Here is a 24,966-nt window from a genome sequence, read left to right as displayed (position 1 = left end):
TCTATAAATATTCTTGATTTTTTTCTGGGACAAGGGTAAGTTACTTGAAAACAGCTTAATCATTTTGGGCTGTACTTTTAAGGTTTGTTAGGCAGGACCAGAGCAGTGTTTAGTCTACAGCTAATTTTGGCCCACAAGTTATGAGGATCCCTCTCTGGATTGTGGGAACCAGAACTATTCCTGGTTCTGTGCAAGTTCTGGGAGTTTTCCCCTCTAACACTTTAAGAATGGTTCTTTTCTTGGCATTTGGTAGTTTTTTCCATGCATGTATTGATCAGTACTCAAGCTGAATACTCAAAGGATCACTCTGTAGATCTCCAGGGTCTCCTCTCTGAAACTATTTCCTCTCCATTAGTCTGCCCTGAGAATCTAGCTGCCTTGGACTCCCCACATTCCTAGCTTTACCTCCTCATTTTCGAGAGATTATTCAGCTCCATCTGAGTTCTTGTTTCCTGAATGGGGGCCTGGAAACTCTCAACAGGCACTAATGGAATAATTGTAAGACTCACTTCATGTGTTTTCCTGCCTCTCTGGACTCATCATTCTTTTTTGCTGCTGTTGAAGCCCAGTATCTTGAAGACTATTATTTCATATATTTTGTCTGGTTCTGACTTTTGTTTTTTTTTTCAGTCTGAAGGTGTGGTATAATAACAATATTTGGTCTTTTCCCCTGGTTCTTGGCACAAAGCGTCTAAAATCTTTGGCATTTCCTGAGAGACAGAAGTGTCTTTTGTTATTTATAACAGGCCCCTTTCATCACATCTGAGCTTATGCTCCTGAGGTGACAATGCATGGGGCCTGTAGATAGCTTCGGAAGGGGGCTGATCACCAGAAAGACCAAATAATTGGTCTTTATTAAAGATCAAATTATAGCTGACTTTTGAACAGCATGGGTTTGAGCTGCATAAGTCAATATATATGAGGATTTTTTTCAATAAGTATATTGCAAAAAAATTTTGGCGATTTACAAGCATTTGGAAAAAAACCAAAAACACCTCACAGATGAACCTTGTAGCCTAGAAATACATATAAAAATGTTAGGTATGTCATGAATTCGTAAAATATATGTAGATACTAGTTTATCCTTACACAGGCATAAGGGGAGTGATATTTAATATAAAATTAATGTATTAGTATGGTTACTGAGTTGTAGCCTTTATAATAAACCAGTAAATGTAAGTAAAGTGTTTCCCTGAGTTTTGTGAGCCATTCTAGCAAATTATGGAGCCTGAGGAGGGGTCATCGGAGCCCGTGGTTTATATCTTGTTTGTTGTTGTTCAGTCAGTCAGTCATGTCTGACTCTTTGTGACCCCATGGACTGCAGCACGCCAGGCTTCCCTGTCCTTCACTATCTCTGGAGCTTGCTCAAACTCATGTCCATTGAGTTGGTGATGCCATCCAACCATCTTATCCTCTGTTGCCCCCTTCTTCTCCTGCCTTTAATATTTCCCAGCATCAGGGTCTTTTCTAATGAGTCAGCTTTTCACATCAGGTTTCCAAAATATTGGAGCTTCAGCTGCAGCATCAGTCCCTCCAATGAATATTCAGGGTTGATTTCCTTTAGGATTGACAGGTTTGATCTCCTTGCTGTCCAAGGGACTCTCAAGAGTCTTCTCCAACACCTCAGTTCAAAAGCATCAGTTCTTTGGCGCTCATCCTTCTTTATGGTCCAACTCTCACATCCATACATGACTACTGGAAAAAAACATAGCTTTGACCAGATGGACCTTTGTTGGCAAAGTAATGTCTCTGCTTTGTAATACATTGTCTAGGTTTGTCATAGCTTTTCTTCCCAGGAGCAAGTGTCTTTTAATTTCATGGCTGCAGTCACCATCTGCAGTGATTTTGGAGCCCAAGAAAATAAAGTCTGTCACTCTTTCCATTGTTTCTCCATCTGTTTGCCATGAAGTGACAGGACTGGATGCCGTGATCTTAGTTTTCTGAATGTTGAGTTTTAAACCAGTTTTTTCATTCTCCTCTTTCACTGTCATCAAGAGGCTCTTTAGTTCCTCTTTGCTTTCTTCCATAAGCTTGTTGGTCAGCAGTATTTGTGATTGACATCTGGAGTGGGGGCAGTCTGTAGGACTAAGCCCTCAGATGTGTGGAGCCTGCTGCTAACTGCAAGTAGTTAGTCTCTGAATTGAATTTTTTAGGACCCAGTTGGTGTCAGGAAGAGCATCCAGAGAGGATAAATCTGGTCCCTGTGAATTGGCAGGGACCAATTACTTGGCTGGAAGTAAAATTTCCTTTTTTATAAGTGTAAATAAGTAAAATATTAAATTAACATAAAATTAACAACCCTCACTGAATGTTAAAAGAATGTACCTGTATTATAGAAGCAGAAATAGAATTTTTGGACAGATATGCACAATTTAAGTATAAGTTAGATGAAAAAATAAATGAAAAGATAGTATGGTATTTGAGTAAACTTACTAAATCCGCCACCCTCCCAAGTAAAAAGAAAATAGAAACTTAGCATGCAAAGTAGAGATGAAAAATCTGTTCTTGAAGAATACATGTAATTAAAAAAAATTAGTAGCCAATTTGAAAATATTTTTAACAACATATGAAATTAGTTTTAATATCTTTTATTTATTTCAGTATATCCAAAATATTATTATTTCAACATATAATCAATATAAAGATTACTAAGGAGCTGTTTTATATTTTATCCCTAGTAAGACTGAATCTGGCATGCATTTTGCACTTCGAGCATATCTCAATTAAGATTAATTGTAAAAAAAAAAAAGATAAGTCATGTTTCAGTTTTTCATTGATCACTTGTAGACAGTGGTCCCTTATGTTGGACAGTCAGGCTATAGAAGTACTTAATGAGACTATGAAATTTTTTTAAAAATAGGAAAAATAGGGTGAAGCACCAACACAAAGATGAAAAGAGAGTTTATTGTCAGTATCCTACCCATGTCCCTGCAGTCTTGCCCTCAATACATCTCTTCTTTATAAACCTGTGATTCCGGAGACTACATGTGACACTCTGCCACAGGTCATTTTTCTATCAAAGCAGTCTGCCAAGTCTGCATTCAGGGCAAGTGAAAAGTTGTGGTTTAGTCACTAAGTCATGTCCAACTCTTTGCAACTCCATGGACTATAGCCCACTAGGATCCTTCTGTCCATGGGATTTCCCAGGCAAGAATACTGCAGTAGGTTGCTTTTTCCTTCTCCAGGGGATCTTCTCAACCCAGGGATTGAAACCTGCATCTCCTGCAGTGGCAGGTGGGTTCTTCACCACTGAGCCAACCAGGGAAGCATGAGTGAGAAGTATCAGAATCTTAATGCTCCCAAGAACAGCCTAGAACCAGTGACAGACAAGAAATTGTTGGATAACTACCCCAGCTTCTTTTCCTCCTGGTTGGGATAATGCTGAGCCATGTTCTGAATGTCTCAAAGGACTCCCTCTAGTAAGTTTTAACTCCAGCTGCTTACAGCAGTTACTTGCTTGCTAACATTATTAGATTCTTTCCTTTTCATGTCTTACTTTCCTACCCCTTTATTAGTGTTTCCTGAAATTACCTCTCAAATAAATTGTTTGCACTCATATTCCTGGGTCTGCTCCTGGGGAATGCAAACTATGACACATAGTTTAGGAACAAATTGGGAGCCAAAACAACGCCCCTAAAAGCCATTAAAAAAATTAGAAACAGCAGAGAACAAAACAGACACAATGTAAAACCAATTACTAATATAGGAGAAAGGCTTGACAATCACAGGGTGTGCAGATTTTTTAAAAAAACAAATGAAAGCAACTTAAGTAGAAAGAAAGATATTTGAAAAGACAAAAGGCTAATTAGAGTAAAGGTAATTGAGGCCTTAGAATTGGAGAAACTAACACAAATGTAACAAAAATTGTACTTAAATTGTACAGAAAATGCCAATAGAAGAGAATTTTCCTGATTAGAGGAAGGAATTAATCTAGTTAGAATATCTTATTCTAGAAGAAAATGTTATAGGAACAGCTAAACAGATATATTCTAATGATTTTTCATTTTACTGATGAAGATAAAATTCTTTACATATCCAGACAGGTTCTAATTATTTGCCAGGAGAAAAAATCAGGATAGCTTCAGACTTCTCTAAGAATTATTCATTGTCTGAAAAGTGCTGAGAAAAGGAAGGTGAGATCCAAGAATGATTTTCTCAATCAAGGTGACTTTCAAATATGAAGGCAAGAAATAGGCAAGTAGACAATCTGTCATAAATAAGCCAAGACCTTCATGACCTTTTTGAAAAGACAAGAAAAATCAAAGCCAAATAACCAAAAAGTAAAGAGAGAAGCACAATAAAAAGACTGGTGATAAAACTCTATTAATTTAAATATAGAATTAAGGAAGCACTTATGGAAAATATGGTCACAGAATGTTAGTGTTATAAATCATAACAAGGTAAAAGAAATGGTAATATAACAATCGAAATCAGGAATGGAGGGGAAAGGAGGGACATGGGAAGAGATTTACTTGTGATCATTTCTTTGATATTCTTCTATAACTGAGACTTACAGATACAGTCTGAAGTCACTAAATCAAGAAATAGAGTTAATGATACTAAATAAAGTTATAATGATTGCAAAAGATTAAGAAAACCCCCCAAATAGATAATAAACCTTCAAAATTATCCAAATAAACACACACACATCTATAAAACTAAATACAGAAAAAATATTACATTTAGCAATTGGTAGTACATAATAGAAAACTTGGGAAGTAGAAATAGTAAACTGGTGGCCCAGTGGTTAAGACTCCATCTTCCAATGCAGTGGGTGTGGGTTTGATCCCTCGTCAGAGAACTAAGATCTCACATGCCTTGCAGTCAGAAAACCAAAACATAACGCAGAAGCAGTATTGTAACAAATTCAATAAAGACTTTAAAAAATGGTCCACATTGTAGAAAACTTGAAATAATAAATATTAAATATATTTCTTATAACAATACATATAAATTTATGAGAGTAAGTTCACCCATTACACAATGACCTAGATAGATAAAAGAAAAAACTTGCAAAATCAAGCCATGCATTTAGAAGAATGAAATACAGTTCAATTGCCAAAAAAGAGCAGATTCTTTGAAGAAGACATAACAAAAAGGCAAATAAAAACCAGATAAACCACTTGTTAGTACAGTAGTAAAAATAAAAGGAAAAGGGAAAAAAAGGACAAATACATCTCTAAAAAGTTAAAAATGAAAAAGAGGAAGTAACCATTGATATACAGGAAATTAAAAATTCTGAAAAAAGTCATTTGAAAATATAAGTGAAAAATACTGAATAACAGCCAATATAGGCAAACCTAAACAGACATATAGCAATTGAAAAATTTATATAAGAACTTCCTCTTTAAAATCTCCAGGCCATAAAACCATGGTTTCACTGTTAATTCTTCAATTAGTTTTAAAGAAAGAGATAAATTGGATAGAATTTACTGATTTCAAAAAAAGAAATCCTTCAAGTTACACTTGCAAAGAAAGTCTGACACTACCATCAAAACCTGACAGGACAGAACCAACTCACTTATCAATATTTAAGTAAAAATTTTAATAAAACAATGGCAATTGTAGTTCAGCAGTACTTAAGAAAATGTGCCATTACCAAATCAATTCCTCCCTGAACTGCAAAGGTAGGTCAGTATTAGGAAAACTATGAATACATTATGTGTTATGAATAACCTGAAGGGGAAAATATTTATAGTGATTTAATATATGCAGAAAAAAATATTTGACAAACTTCAACATCCAGTGTAATTATGAAAATAGAGAAAAAATTAAGACTAGATGATTTGGATTAGCAAATGTGAAGTATTATATATATACTGCTGCTAAGTTGCTTCAGTCGTGTCCGACTCTGTGCGACCCCATAGACGGCAGCCCACCAGGCTCCTCTGTCCCCGGGATTCTCCAGGCAAGAACACTGGAGTGGGTTGCCATTTCCTTCTCCAATGCATGAAAGTGAAAAGTGAAAGTGAAATCGCTCAGTCGTGTCCAACTCTTAGAGACTCCATGGACCGCAGCCTGCGAGGCTCCTCCGTCCACGGGATTTTCCAGACAAGAGTACTGGAGTGGGGTGCCATTGCCTTCTCCGATTACATATATAGGTAAATAATAAAGCTCTACTGCACAGTATAGGAAACTATATTCAATATCCTAAGATAAACCACTATGGAAAAGAATATGTAAAAGAAAAAATACATGTATACCTGAATCGCAACAGAAATTAACAAACATTGTAAATCAACTATACTTAAATAAAATACATTTTAAAAAAAGAATAGTTAACAACAGCAGAATACATGTTTTTCTCAAGTGAACGTGGAGCATTCTCCAGGATAAACCACATGTTAGGCCATAGAAGAAGTCTTCATAAGTTTTAAAAGGTTGAAATCATACAAAGTATCTTTTCTGATAATAATGAAATGAAATCAGTAACAAAAGGAAAACGGGAAAATTCACAAAAATGTGGAAATTAAGCAAGACTCCCTTGAGGAACCATTGGGTGAAAGAAGAAATCACCAGGGAAGTTAGAAAATACTTTGAGCCAAAAGAAAACAAAGCTCCACATACCAAAATTTATGGAATGAATTGAAAGCAGTTCTAAGAGAGAAGTATGTATCTGTAAATGCAGGCATTGAAAATGGACCGTATCATGTCAAGAAAGTTTCCTTCTACTCCTAGTTTATTGAGAGTATTTGTCATAAAGAGTTGGATTTTACCAAATGTTTTTTCTGTGTCAGTTGAGATGATCATGTGAGGTTTTTTTCCTTTCATTCTATTAATGTGGCGTATTAATTACATTGGTTTATTTTTCAGATGTTCAAACATCCTTGCATTCCAGGAATAAATCCCACCTGCTCATGGTGTTTAATCATTTTAAAATACAGCTGAATTCACTTTGCTAGAATTCTCTTGCGGGTTTTTGAAATAACTCATTGGGATATTGGTGTGCATTGTCCTTAAAATGTCTTTGTCTTACTCCGTTTATCAGGGTAATGCTGGTCTAATGGGTGAGTTAAAAAGTCTTCTCTCCAGTTTTTTTGTTGGTTTTTTTGGAAGCATTTGAAAAGGATAGGTGTTAATTTTTTTAATGTTTGGTAGATTTACCAGTGAAATCATTTGGTCCAAGGCATTTTTCTGTTGAGTGGTTATTTGACTACCAGTTCAATCTCCTTATTAGTTACAGATCTATTCAGATTTTCTGTTTATTTATGATTCAGTTTTGGTAGATGTGTGTTTCTAGGAATTTTTCCATTTCATCTAGGTTACCCAATGAGTTAGTGTATAATTGTTCATATTATTTTCTTATAATTCTTTTTATTGCTGTGTAATTGGTAGTCATGTTTCCATTTTCACTTATATTTTCAGTAATTTGAGTCTCTCTCTTCATTCCTTAGTCTAGCTAAAGTTGTCAAGTTTGTTGATCTTTTCAAAGAATCAACTTTGGTTTCATTGATTTTTGCTATTATTTTTCTATGCTGTATTTTATTTATCTCTACCCTAATCTTTATTATTTCTTTTTATCTGCTAGTTTTGAGTTTAGCTTGCCCTTCCTTTTCTAGTTCCTTAAGGTATGAAGTTAGGTTACAGATTTGAAATCTTTCTTCTATTTTTTTAATGTATACTTTACAGCTATAAATTTCTCTCTTAGCATTGCTTTCACTGAATCCCGTAAGTGTTGGTATATGAAATTTTGTTTTCATTTAGTTCAAAATATTTTCTAATTTCTCTTGTGATTTCTTCTTTGACTCATTGGTTGCTCAAGAGTGTATTGTTTAATTTCCACATATTTTTGAATTTTCTGATTTTCCTTTTGTTATTGATTTTCAGTTTCATTTCATTATCAGAAAAGATATTTTGTATGCTTTCAGTCTTTTTGAATTTACTAAGACTTATTATGGCCTAATATATGATCTGTCCTGGAGTGTTCCATGTCCACTTGAGGAAATGTGTATTTTGCTGCTCTGGGGTAGAGTGTTCTGTGTGTTTTATATGTGTGGAGTGTTCTGTATAGATAAGTTATCTATCTGTCCATCAAGTCTCTCCATCCACCCACCCACCCACCCCCATCTTTCTATCTATCTTAGTATGGGACATTTATATGTGTTAAGTAGCCTGGAAAATTGCACCCCTAGATGTTTTCATGGCTGGTTTCTCCTTATCACTCAGATCTATGCTCAGATATAACCTCAGAGAAATTTTCTCTGACCACAGTATCTAAATTTGCACCCCACCTCACCACATCCCCAGTCACTCTCTATCTTATTTCCTTGTTTGTTTTCTTCACAGCATTTATCACAATCTGAAATTACATGATTGTTTTGATTCTTTACTTGATTGTTTTTTGTCTCTCTCAGTAGAATGTAAGCTCAATAAAAGAAGAAACTATTTTGTTCACAGCAAGAGCTTAATAAATATTGATGAATATGTATTTGTTAATGTTTTTTAAATGTCACCTCTTCAAACTAGCACACTATTTTTACTTAAATAAATTTGTTTATATAATTGTTCATGCTGGGAGATTTGAGACACTGTTCTCATATCCTGTGTAGTTTTTCAATACTTCTTCCTCTGCTGAAGTTACTATTTTAAAACTTCATCAAAACTGTTTGCTCTTGGTTGTGTTGGGAGTAAAAATCTGGTGATCTAGATCAGTTTTCACTCTACCCTTTGCAACTTTATATGTTACAATCAAATCCTTACTAACTTTTTCCTACATTGGTATTTTAGATTTTAGAATAGCTTCTATTCTTTCCTGTATATGTACACTAGCTATGTTTTAGTATAATATGTAGTTCCTAGGATGGTTACTCATTAAACTAAGTAAAATTATTTAAGGAGATCTTAGAATTTCAGTATTTTTTGTTATTCATGTAAATTATATATATAATTAAGTTACATGCAATTAATTTTTACTACTGGCAGTTTGACTAATTAAAATGGATACCCTCTCATCAAAATTATGTGTTTTATGCCATATTTTAATAACCTATAAAGACAAAATTATTTGCTGTTTTTACTTTTGTATCTTACTGTTTTTCACTTCAGTTCGGTTCAGTCACTCAGTCGTGTCTGACTCTTTGTGACCCCACAGACTGCGGCACACCAGGCCTCCCTGTCCATCACCAACTCCCTGAGTTTACTCAAACTCATGTCCATTGAGTTGGTGATGCCATCCAACCATCTCATCCTCTGTCATCCCCTTCTCCTCCCACCTTCAATCTTTCCCAGCATCAGGGTCTTTTCCAATTACTCAGTTCTTTGAATCAGGTGGCCAATGTATTGGAGTTTCAGCTTCAACATCAGTCCTTCCAATGAATACTCAGGACTGATTTCCTTTAAGATGGACTGGCTGGATCTCCTTGCAGTCCAAGGAACTCTCAAGAATCTTTTCCAACACCACAGTTCAAAAGCATCAGTTCTTTGGCCCTCAGCTTTCTTTATAGTCCAATTCTCACATCCATACATGACTGCTGGAAAAACCATAGACTTGACTAGACTGACCTTTGTTGGCAAAGTAATGTCTCTGCTTTTTAATATGCTGTCTAGGTTGGTCATAACTTTCCTTCCAAGGAGTAAGCGTCTTTTAATTTCATGGATGCAGTCACCATCTGCAGTGATTTTGGAGCCCCAAAAATAAAGTCTGACACTGTTTCCACTGTTTCCCCATCTATTTGCCATGAAGTGATGGGACCAGATGCCATGATCTTAGTTTTCTGAATGTTGAGCTTTAAGCCAACTTTTTCACTCTCCTTTTTAGTGTTCCTTTTTTTCCTGTATATCAGTGTGTCTATTCATTGAGCCTACCAGAATTGCTCATATTCTTATGTGATTTCAATCTTAGATACAACCAAGCGTTGCACTTGACCTAATACCTGGCACTTCTTTTCTGCCTCAGTGCCTGTCTCTGACAACTTTACCTGTAAGCAGTATTTTAGCATCTATTTTAAAATTAGATTAGTAATTAAGAAGCAAGAAAATGAAATTGTTTAATATAATCTGGGGTCAAACCACTACCTTGTTCTTATTTTCTCCTTAGGCACACTACTTCTGTTGGTAATGGAAAACTAATGGCTGTAAGGGCCAAATATGACCCCTAGGTTCTGGAGAGAGGAGAAAGAGAAGTCTTCACTTAGAGGTGAGATTGTGCTTCACCCAGTCTTCATGCATCTTTAGATCCTACCCTTCTTGAAGCTTAGCTTCTTATTCTAGGAGGCCTACTCTTCTGTCTGGATTCCTTTAAGGAATTGTCATTCATATCATATTCTAGTAGCACATTCTGGTACATTCTGGTTTTGTAATTGTTTCATGTTGAAGTACTGTTTCCCTCTTACCCTAAATAATGTAAGCTTCTTGAAGGTGGGACCATGCTTTAATAAAAAACAAATAAACAAGCAACTATTGCAATAGTACCTTTGTTGTTGTTCGGTTGTGATGGACCGTGCAGAAGCATGGCCGAGAGGAGCTACCCCGGGCCAGAGGCTGGGGGTGGCGCCCAAGGCTGGGGGCAGCCTAGAGGAGTTACTCCAGGTCCAAGGAGTGGTGGCTGCATGGGCACAGGAGGGCCGGGAGGAGTTACTCCACATTGAAGTTCAGGAGGGGCCATCATGAGTAGATACCCCTTGTCCAAGGTAAGGAGCAACAGCTGCACTTTGCTGGAGCAGCCATGAAGAGATACCCCACGTCCAAGGTAAGAGAAACCCAAGTAAGACGGTAGGTGTTGCGAGAGGGCATCAGAGGGCAGACACACTGAAACTATAATCACAGAAAACTAGCCAACCTGATCACATGGACCACAGCCTTGTCTATCTCAATGAAACTAAGCCATGCCATGTGGGACCACCCAAGATGGATGGGTCATGGTGGAGAGGTCTGACAGAATATGGTCCACTGGAGAAGGGCATGGCAAACCACTTCAGTATTCTTGCCTTGAGAACCCATGAACAGTATGAAAAGGCAAAAAGATAGGACACTGAAAGATGAACTCCCCAGGTCAGTAAGTGCCCAATATGCTACTGGAGATCAGTGGAGAAATAACTCCAGAAAGAATGATGGGATGGAGCTAAAGCAAAAACAATACCCAGCTGTGGATGTGACTGGTGATAGAAGCAAAGTCCGATGCTGTAAAGAGCCATATTGCATAGGAACCTGGAATGTTAGGTCCATGAATCAAGGTAAATTGGAAGTGGTCAAACAGGAGATGGCAGGAGTGAACACCAACATTCTAGGAATCAGCGAACTAAGATGGACTGGAATGGGTGAATTTAACTCAGATGACCATTATATCTATTACTGTGGGCAGGAATCCCTTAGAAGAAATGGAGTAGCCATCATGGTCAACAAAAGAGTCTGAAATTCAGTACTTGGATGCAATCTCAAAAACAACAGAATGATCTCTGTTTGTTTCCAAGGCAAACCATTCAATATCACGGTAATCCAAGTCTATGCCCCGACCAGTAACCCTGAAGAAGCTGAACTTGAACAGTTCTATGAAGACCTACAAGACCTTTTAGAAGTAACACCCAAAAAAGATGTCGTTTTCATTATAGGGGACTGGAATGCAAAAGTAGGAAGTCAGGAAACACCTGGAATAACAGGCAAATTTGGCCTTGGAGTACATAATGAAGCAGGGCAAAGGCTAATAGAGTTTTGCTAAGAGAACGCACTGGTCATAGCAAACGCCCTCTTCCAACAACACAAGAGAAGACTCTACACATGGACATGATCAGATGGTCAACACCGAAATCAGATTGATTATATTCTTTGCAGCCAAAGATGGAGAAGCTCTATACAGACAGCAAAAACAAGACCAGGAGCAAACTGTGGCTCAGATCATGAACTCCTTATTGCCAAATTCAGACTTAAATTGAAGAAAGTAGGGAAAAACCACTAGACCATTCAGGTATGACCTAAATCAAATCCCTTATGATTATACAATGGAAGTGACAAATAGATTTAAAGCACTAGATCTGATAGACAGAGTGCCTGATGAACTATGGACAGAGGTTCGTGACATTGTACAGGAGACAGGGATCAAGATCATCCCCATGGAAAAGAAATGCAAAAAAGCAAAATGGCTGTCTGAGGAGGCTTTACAAATAGCTGGGAAAAGAAGAGAAGCAAAAAGCAAAGGAGAAAAGGAAAGATATAGCCATTTGAATGCAGAGTTCCAAAGAATAGCAAGGAGAGATAAGAAAGCCTTCCTCAGCGATCAATGCAAAGAAATAGAGAAAAACAACAGAATGGGAAAGACTAGAGATCTCTTCAAGAAAATTAGAGATACCAAGGGAACATTTTATGCAAAGATGGGCTCGATAAAGGACTGAAATGTTATGGACCTAACAGAAGCAGAAGATATTGAGAAGAGGTGGCAAGAATACACAGAAGAACTGTGCAAAAAAGATCTTCACGACCCAGATAATCACGATGGTGTGATCACTCACCTAGAGCCAGACATCCTGGAATGTGAAGTCAAGTTGGCCTTAGAAAGCATCACTATGAACAAAGCTAGTGGAGGTGATGGAATTCCAGTTGAGCTCTTTCAAATCCTGAAAGATGATGCTGTGAAAGTGCTGCACTCAATATGCCAGCAAATCTGGAAAACTCATCAGTGGCCACAGAACTGGGAAAGGTCAGTTTTCATTCCAATCCCAAAGAAAGGCAATGCCAAAGAATGCTCAAACTACTGCACAATTGCACTCATCTCACACGCTAGTAAAAGTAATGCTCAAAATTCTCCAAACCAGCCTTCAGCAATATGTGAACCATGAACTTCCAGATGTTCAAGCTGGTTTTAGAAAAGGCAGAGGAACCAGAGATCAAATTGCCAACATCCACTGGATCATCTAAAAAACAAGAGAGTTCCAAAAAAACATCTATTTTTGCTTTATTGACTATGCCAAAGCCTTTGACTGTGTGGATCACAAGAAACTGTGGAAATTCTGAAAGAGATGGGAATACCAGACCATCTGACCTGTCTCTTGAGAAACCTGTATGCAGGTCAGGAAGCAACAGTTAGAACAGGACATGGAACAACAGACTGGTTCCAAATAGGAAAAGGAGTACGTCAAGGCTGTAAATTGTCACCCTGCTTATTTAACATATGCAGAGTACATGATGAGAAACGCTGGGCTGGAAGAAACACAAGGTGGAATCAAGATTGCCGGGAGAAATATCAATAACCTCAGATATGCGGATGACACCACCCTTATGGCAGAAAGCGAAGAAGAACTAAAGAGCTTCTTGATGAAAGTGAAAGAGGAGAGTGAAAAAGTTGGCTTAAAGCTCAACATTCAGAAAACTAAGATCATGGCATCTGGTCCCATCACTTCATGGCAAATAGATGGGGAAACAGTGTCAGACTTTATTTTTGGGGCTCCAAAATCACTGCTAATGGTGATTGCAGCCATGAAATTAAAAGATGCTTACTCCTTGGAAGCAAAGTTATGACCAACCTAGATAGCATATTTAAAAGCAGAGACATTACTTTGCCAACACAGGTCCATCTAGTCAAGGCTATGGTTTTTCCAGTGGTCATGTATGGATGTGAGAGTTGAATGGTGAAGAAAGCTGAGCGCCGAAGAATTGATGCTTTTGAACTGTGGTGTTGGAGAAGACTCTTGAGAGTTCCTTGTACTGCAAGGAGATCCAAACAGTCCATCCTAAAGAAGATCAGTCCTGGGTATTCATTGGAAGGACTGATGTTGAAGCTGAAACTCCAATACTTTGGCCACCTCATGCGAAGAGTTGACTCATTGGAAAAGACCCTAATGCTGGGGAGGATTGGGGGCAGGAGGAGAAGGGGACGACAGAGGATGAGATGGTTGGATGGCATCACCGACTCGATGGACATGGGTTTGGATAAACTCCGGGAGTTGGTGATGGACAGGGAGGCCTGGCGTGCTGCAATTCATGGGGTCGCAAAGAGTCGGACACGACTGAGCGACTGAACTGAACTGTTGTTCAGTTGGTCAGCCATGTCTGATTCGTTGCAACAGAGGAGCCTAGCAGGCTACAGTCCATGGGATTTCCCAAGCAAGAATACTGGAGTGGGTTGCCCTTTTCTTCTCTAGGGGATCTTTCCCACCCAGGGATTGAACCTGAGGTTCCTGCTGCATCTTCTGCGTTACAGACAGATTCTTTATTGCTGAGCCCCTGGGGAAGCCCCATTAGTACCATAACTCTAGATTATATGTCCCATAGGATTAGACTTTAAAATGATGTGTTAATGATCTAGTTTGTGAGAGGACGTCTATTCATTTAGATATAATTTTAATGTTCTGAGTTTTAGGTTAGTAAATAGAAAAGGACCATTCTTTATGAGACATCATTTCTTCAGCATACTTTTTAAGTTCTATTCCCCCTCCTCACCCATTGTCACTCACCCCTTGTCATAATACTTGCAGCTATTTTTATAGAGAAGTTAAAATGTGCTAAACACTCCACATGTTACTTAAAGCCAACAAAAACCTTGCAAAATACATAGTACAATTGTTACTATTAATACTCTTATAAATATTATTATCAAGGTCTCAGTGCACAGAATTGTATTAAAATAATCTTTAGCTTGTTCATGATCCATATTTGTTTGTTTATTTATTTAATTATTGATTTTCAAACACCTATGATCCCACCACCTGAAACAAAATCTAGGACTATAACCTACATCTAATAGTTGCTCATCAACCTTCTCCCCGCTTCTTCCCATTGTGTTGTTCATTTGCTAAGTTGTATCTGACTCTTGTTACCCTGTGAACTACGTCCTTCACTTAGGTCATAGAAAAGTAAGTACTGGTCCCCACATTTTACAGGTAAGGAATCTGAGACTGCTGAAGGTTAAGAGGTTGGTTTTTTTTTTTCTTTTAGATCACCTAGCTAGTCAATGGACTATCTAGGTGAGTCTAATTCTAACACCTCCCCCTAACCTGCTCATGTGGTCTCCCAGTTGTTTGTCTGCAAGATAGCTGAAAAGTGGTGCTCAATGAAATAAAGTAGATACTGGCACTTAAATCCTGGAATAAAGAATAATGACTTAGGAGTGTACTGGTTTGGGCTTTCCAATCCAAACCAGTACCCTGGCACTATAGGATGATGGCTCCTGCTAAAAAGGGCAGTGAGAAGAAGGGCCAGCCCACCATCAACAAGGTGGTGACCAGAGAATATGCTATCAGCATTCACAGTGCATCCATGAAGTGAGTTTAAAGAAGCATGTACCTTGGGCACTCAAGGAAATACAGAAATTTTCCATGAAGGAGATGGGAACCCCAGATGTGTGCATCTACACCAGGCTCAACAAAGACGTCTGGGTCAAAGACATAAGGGACGTCCCATACCAGATTGGTGTGCAGTTGTCCAGAAAATGTAATAAAGATGAAGGCTAACCAAACAAGCTCTACACATTGGTTACTCACATGCCTGTCACCACTTTCAAAAATCTATAGACAGTGTGGTTGAGACCTAATTGCTGATTGTCCAATAAAGTTATTGAACTGCCAAGAAAAAAAGAGTGTACTGGTTTGGGGGACTTCCCTGGTGGTACAGAGGTTTAGAATCTGCCTTGCAATGCAGGGGATATAGATTCAATCCCTGGTGAGCCTGTGTGCTCTGGAGCCCGTGCATCACAACTAGAGAGCCCTAGTGCCACAACTAAGACCCAATAGCCAAATAAGTAAATATTTTAAAAAAGATAGAGTGTACAGGTTCACCTCCAGCATTGAGCTTGGTTTTGAGCCCTTTGTAGGTTAGCTCATCTCTCAGCTGTGCCATGACTGAGTATATTCCAGTTGGTTCAGGTTTCAAAAACCAAACCAAAAGAAGATATAATTAAGGGCAACACTATGTAAATTGCTTAAGCTTGAAAGAGAATGTTTTGTTTTTTTTTTTTCTAAATGACCACCTTGTTGCAAATGGCAGTTTTAAAATGGTTAATTTCAGCAAAAAGGCTTTATTTGTATACTGTAAGAACTCTCTTTTGGTCTTCAATTGATGCAGGCTGATGTGCAGTCTGATGTTCTCTAGAGGAGTATATATAGATTTATACTCGGTTGGTTTATTCTGCTAGTATATTGCACTACAGATGAGGACACACATGCATACACACACACATTCCTCCTGTAATTCTATACAATATAGAAGTGCAAAGTTAAAGACAGAGGCTAATTAGTGCGGCTTTAAGAAACCTGACAGGACAATGTGTGCCCGGATACCCAGAATATCAATAGAACTGAAAGTACATCTGTTGGACATCACAGGGGTTTGTCTTCAGATAATTATTTACTTTTTGGCTTTAATGGAGAAGAATGTCAAATATGATACCGGACACTTGTAGAATGATGTTCTGTAACAACAGACTTACACAGGAAAGGAAGAGTGAATAACTGGGCATCAAGTGTGATGAATGAGGAAGCTGTTATTATAACAAAGGGAGGAAAAGGTCTCTGTTCATAATGCCAAGTGTGTGCAGCACAAAGATCAGGATATTAGGTAAGATTTATGTAAATAATTTATTGAACTATATTTGCAGCTTCCTAAGAGAAATAATGTTACCAAAATAAAGCATGTCAACAACTTATCTGAGGTGCTTTACCTAATTCCCAATTGTACTAGGTGGGGTTTTTTTGTTTGTTTGCACTAACTTAATTATTCAGTACTTAGAAAAAATGTAGGCTGTTCAATGTGTTCTACACGTGTTGTTGTTCACCACACCCAGACTAGGGATTAACCACATGATATATTTAGTATCTATTTGGCTGATACAATGTTTTCAAAACTTACATTGATACATGTTACTGTTTCCTTTTTATCAGTGACAGGAATCCATCTTTTCCTCTTGGATTCCAGTTAGCTACATTGACTGCCTATGAAGTCAAAATGCCAAGTATTTTCTAACTTCTTCATAGTATTTTTTGCCCCCAAATAAAAGAATGCATGAAAACTTCCTCTGCTTTGTTCCAGTGTGAGTCTCAGTTTGTTTCCAATGGAAAGACTCTCTTTGAGCAGAATATTTCCGACGGAGCACTGAGCAGATTATCAGTTGACTCAGCACCTCCTGTACCACCAAGCGCAAGACCGGAAGAAACCAGATTTATTTCTGCCCTCAGACTTAAACAGAGCTCAGAGTCTGTTCTGTGCCTTTTGTCAAAAAGCACCATTTCCCCTCTGAACTACACAACACATTCTCAGCTCTTCCCAGGCTGGTACTTAAGTAGTACCATTCTAGATGCTTAGAAGAGAAGTTACTTCATTTCTTACAGTGGAGATCTTAGGGTGTTTGGAACTAATTCTCTCTCTGAACCTGTGTTCAGAAAGACTTGGATTTGGATAGGAGAGGGGAGGTAAATATTAAATAAATACATACACAAGTAATGTTATAACTGTGAAAAGAGTTGTGAGAGACTGCGACAGGTAGACCCTTGGCCAACCTTGTGGTAAGTAGGGTAGCTTTTCATTCAGGCAATTTCCCTAGTTAAACTGTTCTAATTTTTAATTTTAATGGCAATTTTCTAATTATACAAGTAGTATTTTTAAAGTGCTTTTTATTAAAAAACTGAAAAAGTTAGAAAATATAAAGAAGAAAAAAATATCACCTTAATCCAATACAGAGAGAAAAAAAAACCCAGTGTGTTTTCTACGTATCTATATGACATTGAATTTGTCTGTAGTCAGTTTTGCCACTGTCTTTTTTCATGGTTTCCTTCTTTGCTTTTATTTTTCAATAGCTTTCCCCTTCTGCTACCTCTCAGATCATTGTTAAGAATATTTTGGTCTTTCCCAAATTCTTTTGTGATTTCATTTTCTCTTGCTTTTAACTCTAATTCAGGCAGTTTAATTTTTCTTTGAGTAGCCAGTTGTTCCAACCCTATTTGTTGATCTTTTTTCTCACTAACTTGAAATGCTTTCTTTATAATATTCATGTATATATGTGCATCTGTTCCTGAATACTTCTTTTTTCCACTAAGAATTCTTCTGGTATCACCTGTTTTTACTAGAATAGCTTTAGACTACATTTTGTGAACTGATCACTCATGTGCAGCCCACACTGCACATAGTTAATGTGTTATGCTTCACATTCTTGAAAAAGGAGTGTCTACATGAATTATTTGGAATTACTCTGCATGGGAGATCTTTTTCTCCCTGTTTATTTCCTTATGTAGTTATCCATATCAGTGAGACTTATGTGTGTTTATTTGATACTTTGGGTTATAATCCAATACTAATTTATTTATTTTATTGCTCAAATTATTCCTGCCTTGACTCTTGGGAGATCTTTCAGTTGGCTCCTGTGTCTTTTTGACACACCCCTATCAATTTGGTTTCTGTAGTTTGGGTGTGTGTGTGTGTGTAACACTTTGTTATTTTCTGGCATTGTAAGATGCTCCAGGCTCATCTTGCATGTCCCCTAACTCAGCCCTAGAATGGGCCATTGGCCCAAGTATCTCTAACTCTTCAGTTGGAGAATGGTACTGGAAACAGAGATTGATCTGGGCATTCACTGTCATTCTTTGACTTTTGATCTTTCTGTAGCCTTATGTTTAGATATATATTCTGTAAATGTCATATACCTAATTTTTTGAAAATTTAGTTTTATGATCTTGGTCTTTCAATGACAGAGTCTAGACTATATTTCCTGTGTTTGTTCACATTAGGGCTCATTTTGTAGTACTACTAATTTGTCTTATTTCTGTTTTTTGTTTAATGGTTTTATTCTTTTTTCCTCCTTTACTGTCTTCTTTTGTATTGATTAATTTTGCTTATGTTCCTTCTGTCTCATTCTATTTTTCTCTCTGCTTGTTTGAAAAATTATATACTCTGTATATACTTTTAGTGGTTACCTCAGGTATTTTACTTGCATTTAACTCAGCAAAATCTGATGTTAATCAACATCTTTACCTCATTTCCAAACAATACAAGCACCTTTAAGATGCTTCAAATGTGATTACTTACTCTCATATCATAATCTGTTGTTAACTCATATTTAAATTCTAGCATATTTTCCTCCCAACAAAGTAAGCATTATATTTGGTTGTGCACATTCAATGTTTGCTTAGTTTTGTCCATGTATTTGTCTCTCTACAAACTTTAGAACCAGTTTGTTGATATCAGCAAAATAACTTGCTAGAAATTTTATTAGGATTGCACTGAATCTGTATCTCTGATTAGGAAGAACTGATATTTTGACAATATTAAGTCTTCCTATTCAGGAAAATTGAATTTATCTCCATTTATTTAGAACTTATTTAATTTCTTACATGAGGGTTTTGTTAGTGTTCCTTATATGGGCTTCAAGCATATTTTGTTAGATTTATACTTCAGTATTTCATTTTGGGGTCATGAATGTAAATAGTATTATGTTTTTAGTGTCAAGCTTCAGTTGTTCCTTTCTAGTATATAGAAAACAATTGACATGTGTATATTAACCTTATGTCCTGCAACCTTACTACAATTGCTAACTAGTTCCCCTCCCACTCATCCCAACCCCTCACTTGGGCATCTTTCAAAATTTTGTATTTGCCTTTGACTTTTCTGCAGTTTGAATACATGCCATGGTGTAGATTTTTGGTATGTGTCTTACTTGGTGTTATCAGAGCTGCCCAGATCTGTGGTTTGGTGTCTATCATCAATTTTGGAAACTCTTAGTCATCATTGCTTCAAATACTTCTTCTGTTCTCTTCTCTCTTTCTTCTTCTTATTCCCATTATGCATAGGTACACCTTTTGTAATTGTTCCACAGTTCTTGGATACTTAATTTGTTTTACATATTTTATTTCAGTTTGGGAAGTTTCTACTAACATTTCTTCAAGATCACTGATTCTTTCCTCAGCTATGTCTAGTCTGTTGATGAGTCCATCATAAGCATTCTTCATTTCTTTCATGGTGTTTTTGACTTCTAAGCATTTCCTTTTGACTTGTTCTTTGAGTTTCCACCTCTCTGCTTACATTAAACCATCTGTTCCTGCATCATGTCCACTTTTTGTTTATTACAGTTCTTAGCATATTAATCATAGTTGTTTTAAATTCCCAGCCTTGTCATCCCAACATCTCTGCTATATCTGAGTTTCATTCTGATGCATGCTTTGCCTCTCTTTTTTTTTTTTTTTTGAAAGCCAGATGGGATGTACTGGATAAAAGGAACTGAGGTAAATAGGCCTTTGGTGTGAGGTTTTATGTTCAATCAGGCCATGGGTTAGGCTGTGTTTACTATTTGCTAGGTATCAAAGGAAAAAATTGCCCCCTGGTGTTCTTGTTTTTATCTCTGCTGCATTTCTTCTGTTTCCCTAGAGACTTCTTCTTAAATGAGATCTGAGACACACAGTTCTTTCCATTGTATCCCCCTGTTATTTTACAGGAGACCTATTGATGATGGGGGTAAGGTATTGCCAGAAGAGAAAGCATTCTATAGTCCTATGATCAGGTCTCAGTTTTTTTTTAATTTTTTTGAGAAGAAATATTATCTTTATTTGAAAATTAAATGTTACATGTTATAACCCCTAAATATAAAAATTTCAACATAAAATTATGGAAATTTATAAAAGATTTGATAATTAATAATATCTAACTAAAATAAAATTAGAAAACTGTACTTAGGAATAAATACAACAGAAAGTAATGGGATCTATGTGAAGAAAACTGTACTTTTTTATTGAAAGATATAAAACTTTATGGAATATGATAAAATAATATCTAAGTTAATGTAAAGACAGTTATAGTCTGGAGGTAACTCAAAGTCATAAAGATATAACTTTTCCCTAAATTAATTATGAATGTGATAATATTCCAATCATACACTGAGTGATATATAATTTGTTTTTGTAACTAATAAATTCAAATTTGTATGAAAGAACAAAATGACTGAAAATTACCATGAAAAAATTACAAAAAAGAATTATGAAAAAAATTGAAAAAGAATAATGAGGAGTTCCTTTCTTTCTCGAATATTAAAACATATTTAAGGGAATGTTGAAAGACTAGAGATCTCTTCAAGAAAATTAGAGATACCAAAGGAACATTTCATGCAAAGATAGGTTCGATAAAGGACAGAAATGGTATGGACCTAACAGAAGCAGAAGATAATAAGAAGAGATGGCAAGAATACACAGAAGAACTGTACAAAAAAGATCTTCACGACCCAGATAATCATGATGGTGTGATCACTCACCTAGAGCCAGACATCCTGGACTGTGAAGTCAAGTGGGCCTTGAGAAGCATCACTACGAACAAAGCTAGTGGAGGTGATGGAATTCCAGTTGAGCTATTTCAAATCCTTAAAGGTGATGCTGTGAAAGTGCTGCACTCGATATGCCAGCAAATCTGGAAAACTCAGCAGTGGCCACAGGACTGGAAGAGGTCAGTCTTCATTCCAATCCCAAAGAAAGGCAATGCCAAAGAATGCTCAAACTACCACACAATTGCACTCATCTCACATGCTAGTAAAGTAATGCTCAAAATTCTCCAAGCCAGGCTTCAGCAATACGTGAACCATGAACTTCCAGATGTTCAAGCTGGTTTTAGAAAAGGCAGAGGAACCAGAGATCAAATTGCCAATATCCTCTGGATCATCGAAAAAGCAAGAGAGTTCCAGAAAAACACCTATTTCTGCTTTATTGACTATGCCAAAGCCTTTGACTATGTGGATCACAATAAACTGTGGAAAATTCTGAAAGAGATGGGAATACCAGACCATCTGACCTGTCTCTTGAGAAACCTGTATGCAGGTCAGGAAGCAACAGTTAGAACAGGACATGGAACAACAGACTGGTTCCAAATAGGAAAAGGAGTACGTCAAGGCTGTATATTGTCACCCTGCTTATTTAACTTATATGCAGAGTACGTGATGAGAAACGCTGGGATGGAAGAGACACAAGCTGGAATCAAGATTGCCGGGAGAAATATCAATAACCTCAGATATGCGGATGACACCACCCTTATGGCAGAAAGCGAAGAAGAACTAAAGAGCTTCTTGATGAAAGTGAAAGAGGAGAGTGAAAAAGTTGGCTTAAAGCTCAACGTTCAGAAAACTAAGATCATGGCATCTGGCCCCATCATTCCATTGGAAATAGATGGGGAAACAGTGGAAACAGTGTCAGACTTTATTTTTTGGGGCTCCAGAATCACTGCTGATGGTGACTGCAGCCATGAAATTAAGAGACGCTTACTCCTTGGAAGGAAGGTTATGGCCAACCTAGATAGCATATTTAAAAGCAGAGACATTACTTTGCCAACAAAAGTCCGTCTAGTCAAGGCTATGGTTTTTGCAGTGGTCATGTATGGATGTGAGAGTTGGACGGTGAAGAAAGCTGAGTGCCGCAGAATTGATGCTTTTGAGCTGTGGTGTTGGAGAAGACTCTTGAGAGTCCCTTGGACTGCAAGGAGATCCAGTCAATCCATCCTAAAAGAGATCAATCCTGGGTGTTCATTGGAAGGTCTGATGTTGAAGCTGAAACTCCAATACTTTGGGCACCTCATGCGAAGGGTTGACTCATTGGAAAAGACCCTAATGCTGGGTAGGATTGGGGGCGGGAGGAGAAGGGGACGACAGAGGATGAGATGGTTGGATGGCATCATCGACTCTATGAACATGGGTTTGGGTAGACTCCGGGAGTTGGTGATGGACAGGGAGGCCTGGCGTGCTGCAGTTCATGGGGTCACAAAGAGTCGGACACGACTGAGAGACTGAACTGAACTGAAGGGAATGTTGCAATTACATGCTTTGTAGGTTTCAGTCTTTTAATGAGCCTGTGACACTGGCCTGTGATCTTTACAAGTGCTTCTCAGTTGTTTTGTTTACTTTCTTTTGTGGAGATAGGAAGGCTAGAATTAAATGTCATTTGTTATTTCACTTCACCCATATTCAGTTCAGTTCAGTCGCTTAGTCGTGTCCGACTCTTTACGACGCCATGAACTGCAGCATGCCAGGCCTCCCTGTCCATCACCAACTCCCGGAGTCTACCCAAACCCATGTTCATCGAGTCGGTGATGCCATCCAACCATCTCATCCTCTGTCGTCCCCTTCTCCTCCCGCCCCCAATCCTACCCAGCATTAGGGTCTTTTCCAATGAGTCAACTCTTCGCATGAGGTGGCCAAAGTATTGGAGTTTCAGCTTCAACATCAGACCTGCCAATGAACACCCAGGATTGATCTCTTTTAGGATGGATTGATTGGATCTCCTTGCAGTCCAAGGGACTCTCAAGAGTCTTCTCCAACACCACAGCTCAAAAGCATCAATTCTGCGGCACTCAGCTTTCTTCACCGTCCAACTCTCACATCCATACATGACCACTGGAAAAACCATAGCCTTGACTAGATGGACTTTTGTTGGCAAAGTAATGTCTCTGCTTTTAAATATGCTATCTAGGTTGGCCAGAACCTTCCTTCTAAGGAGTAAGCGTCTTTTAATTTCATGGCTGCAATCACCATCTGCAGTGATTTTGGAGCCCCCAAAAATAAAGTCTGACACTGTTTCCACTGTTTCCCCATCTATTTCCCATGGAGTGATGGGACCAGATGCCATGATCTTAGTTTTCTGAACGTGGAGCTTTAAGCCAACTTTTTCACTCTCCTCTTTCACCTTCATCAAGAGGCTCTTTAGTTCTTCTTCACTTTCTGCCATAAGGGTGGTGTCATCCGCATTAGTTAGACCCTAAAACCCCCATTAGTTAAGCTCTGGTAAAATATTTTCTGTTGAGGGCAGGCCTTGTTAAAAGAAGAACAGAATTATCTGGGCTTATTTCAAAATGGCTACTTTTTGCCAGAAATAGGAGGAGATTTTTCTCCAGTCTTCCCTGAGAGAATCTGGTAAGACTTTTGGAGGTAGACTCACAAAAGAGTTGTGTGCCCCTAACACTGGATCTCTTGGAATTTTTTAAGATATTTATTTATTTGTATTATTTTTGGCTGTGTCAGCTTTTAGTTGCAGGACTCAGTATCATCAGTGTGACTCACAAGCTTCTCTCTGGTTGTGGCAAGCGGGCTTAGATGCCCCTTGGCATGTGGGACCTTAGTGCTCTGACCAGGGATCAATCCCACTTTGCCTGCATTGGAAAGTAGATTCTTAACTACTGGACCACCAGGGAAGTGCACCCCCCCCAACCCTTGAATTTTTAACTCTTGAACTTCTCCACACTGAGTCTCCAGTAATTCATCAATTACTGAGAAGGTTTTCCTCTTCTGATACTAGTTCTTCTGGAAGCTTCTGCTCCTGTAAGTTGTATTCTCTGCATCTGTCTGTCTCTCCAATTTTGAGAAGCAGCAGTTTGACCTGTGACCTAATTTCTCTCATTAGAAGAGTTGTTGCTTTTCAGTTTGTTCAGCTTTTTCCTTGTGAAGATAGGAGTGATGATTTTCAAGCTCTGTGCACACTGGACTGCAAACTGGAAGTTCTTTGCATTCCTTTTTCTGTGTGTTTTTTGATTTTTCAGTGTGCCTTATTCATATTTTAAAGAATTTGGGATGACCTACAAAACTGATTGCGTGCATGTTATTTACATGGAAATTAGATATTAAAGCTATGAAAAGAATGAAACAAGAGTGCAATTTGTATTAGCTGTTGTAGTTACTGTGCCTGAATGTTACACTGGGCCAAGAATTTCCTGGTAGTGAAATCAAAAGAGAGAAGTATCATAAGTTACGTAGTTACCTTTCCTTGCCAAGTGAGCATACCAATTTTTGAGTCAAGACAACATCTCCTGCTTCAAAATTCTAAGGTAAGTCTACCACATGGAATAAACAAGTAGACATTGAGCAGTAGATATATAACAGAAACAGAAAATGTTTTCAACCATTGTTCACAGATGCATTTTTTTTTCATATTTTGTTTTATATTGCTCTTTTTTATGAAGGTCAATAGTGGTCTTCCAGTGAAGACCAACATTAATGTTTGATTCCATGAAGGCAGTTCTAAGAGTGTCTACTTTAATATGCTCTAAATGAGTATTAATATAAGATGACACTAGGCTGGAACCTTTACAATCTTA

At 37.7% G+C, this 24,966-nt stretch overlaps 1 long non-coding RNA gene and 1 pseudogene across 1 annotated transcript in view; both read left to right on the top strand.

Annotated features, from left to right (window-relative positions):
* Positions 1 to 24,966, top strand: part of LOC145532182 (uncharacterized) — a 196,761-nt gene that overhangs the window by 74,464 nt on the left and 97,331 nt on the right. The window lies entirely within an intron of this gene.
* On the top strand, positions 15,088 to 15,437 carry LOC145531183 (large ribosomal subunit protein eL31 pseudogene; annotated as a pseudogene).

This window comes from Giraffa tippelskirchi, chromosome 13, assembly GCF_054371585.1.
Source record: "Giraffa tippelskirchi isolate mGirTip1 chromosome 13, T2T-mGirTip1v1.2.pri, whole genome shotgun sequence".
Lineage (NCBI taxonomy): Eukaryota > Metazoa > Chordata > Mammalia > Artiodactyla > Giraffidae > Giraffa > Giraffa tippelskirchi.
This window is presented reverse-complemented; position numbering and strand designations above follow the sequence as displayed.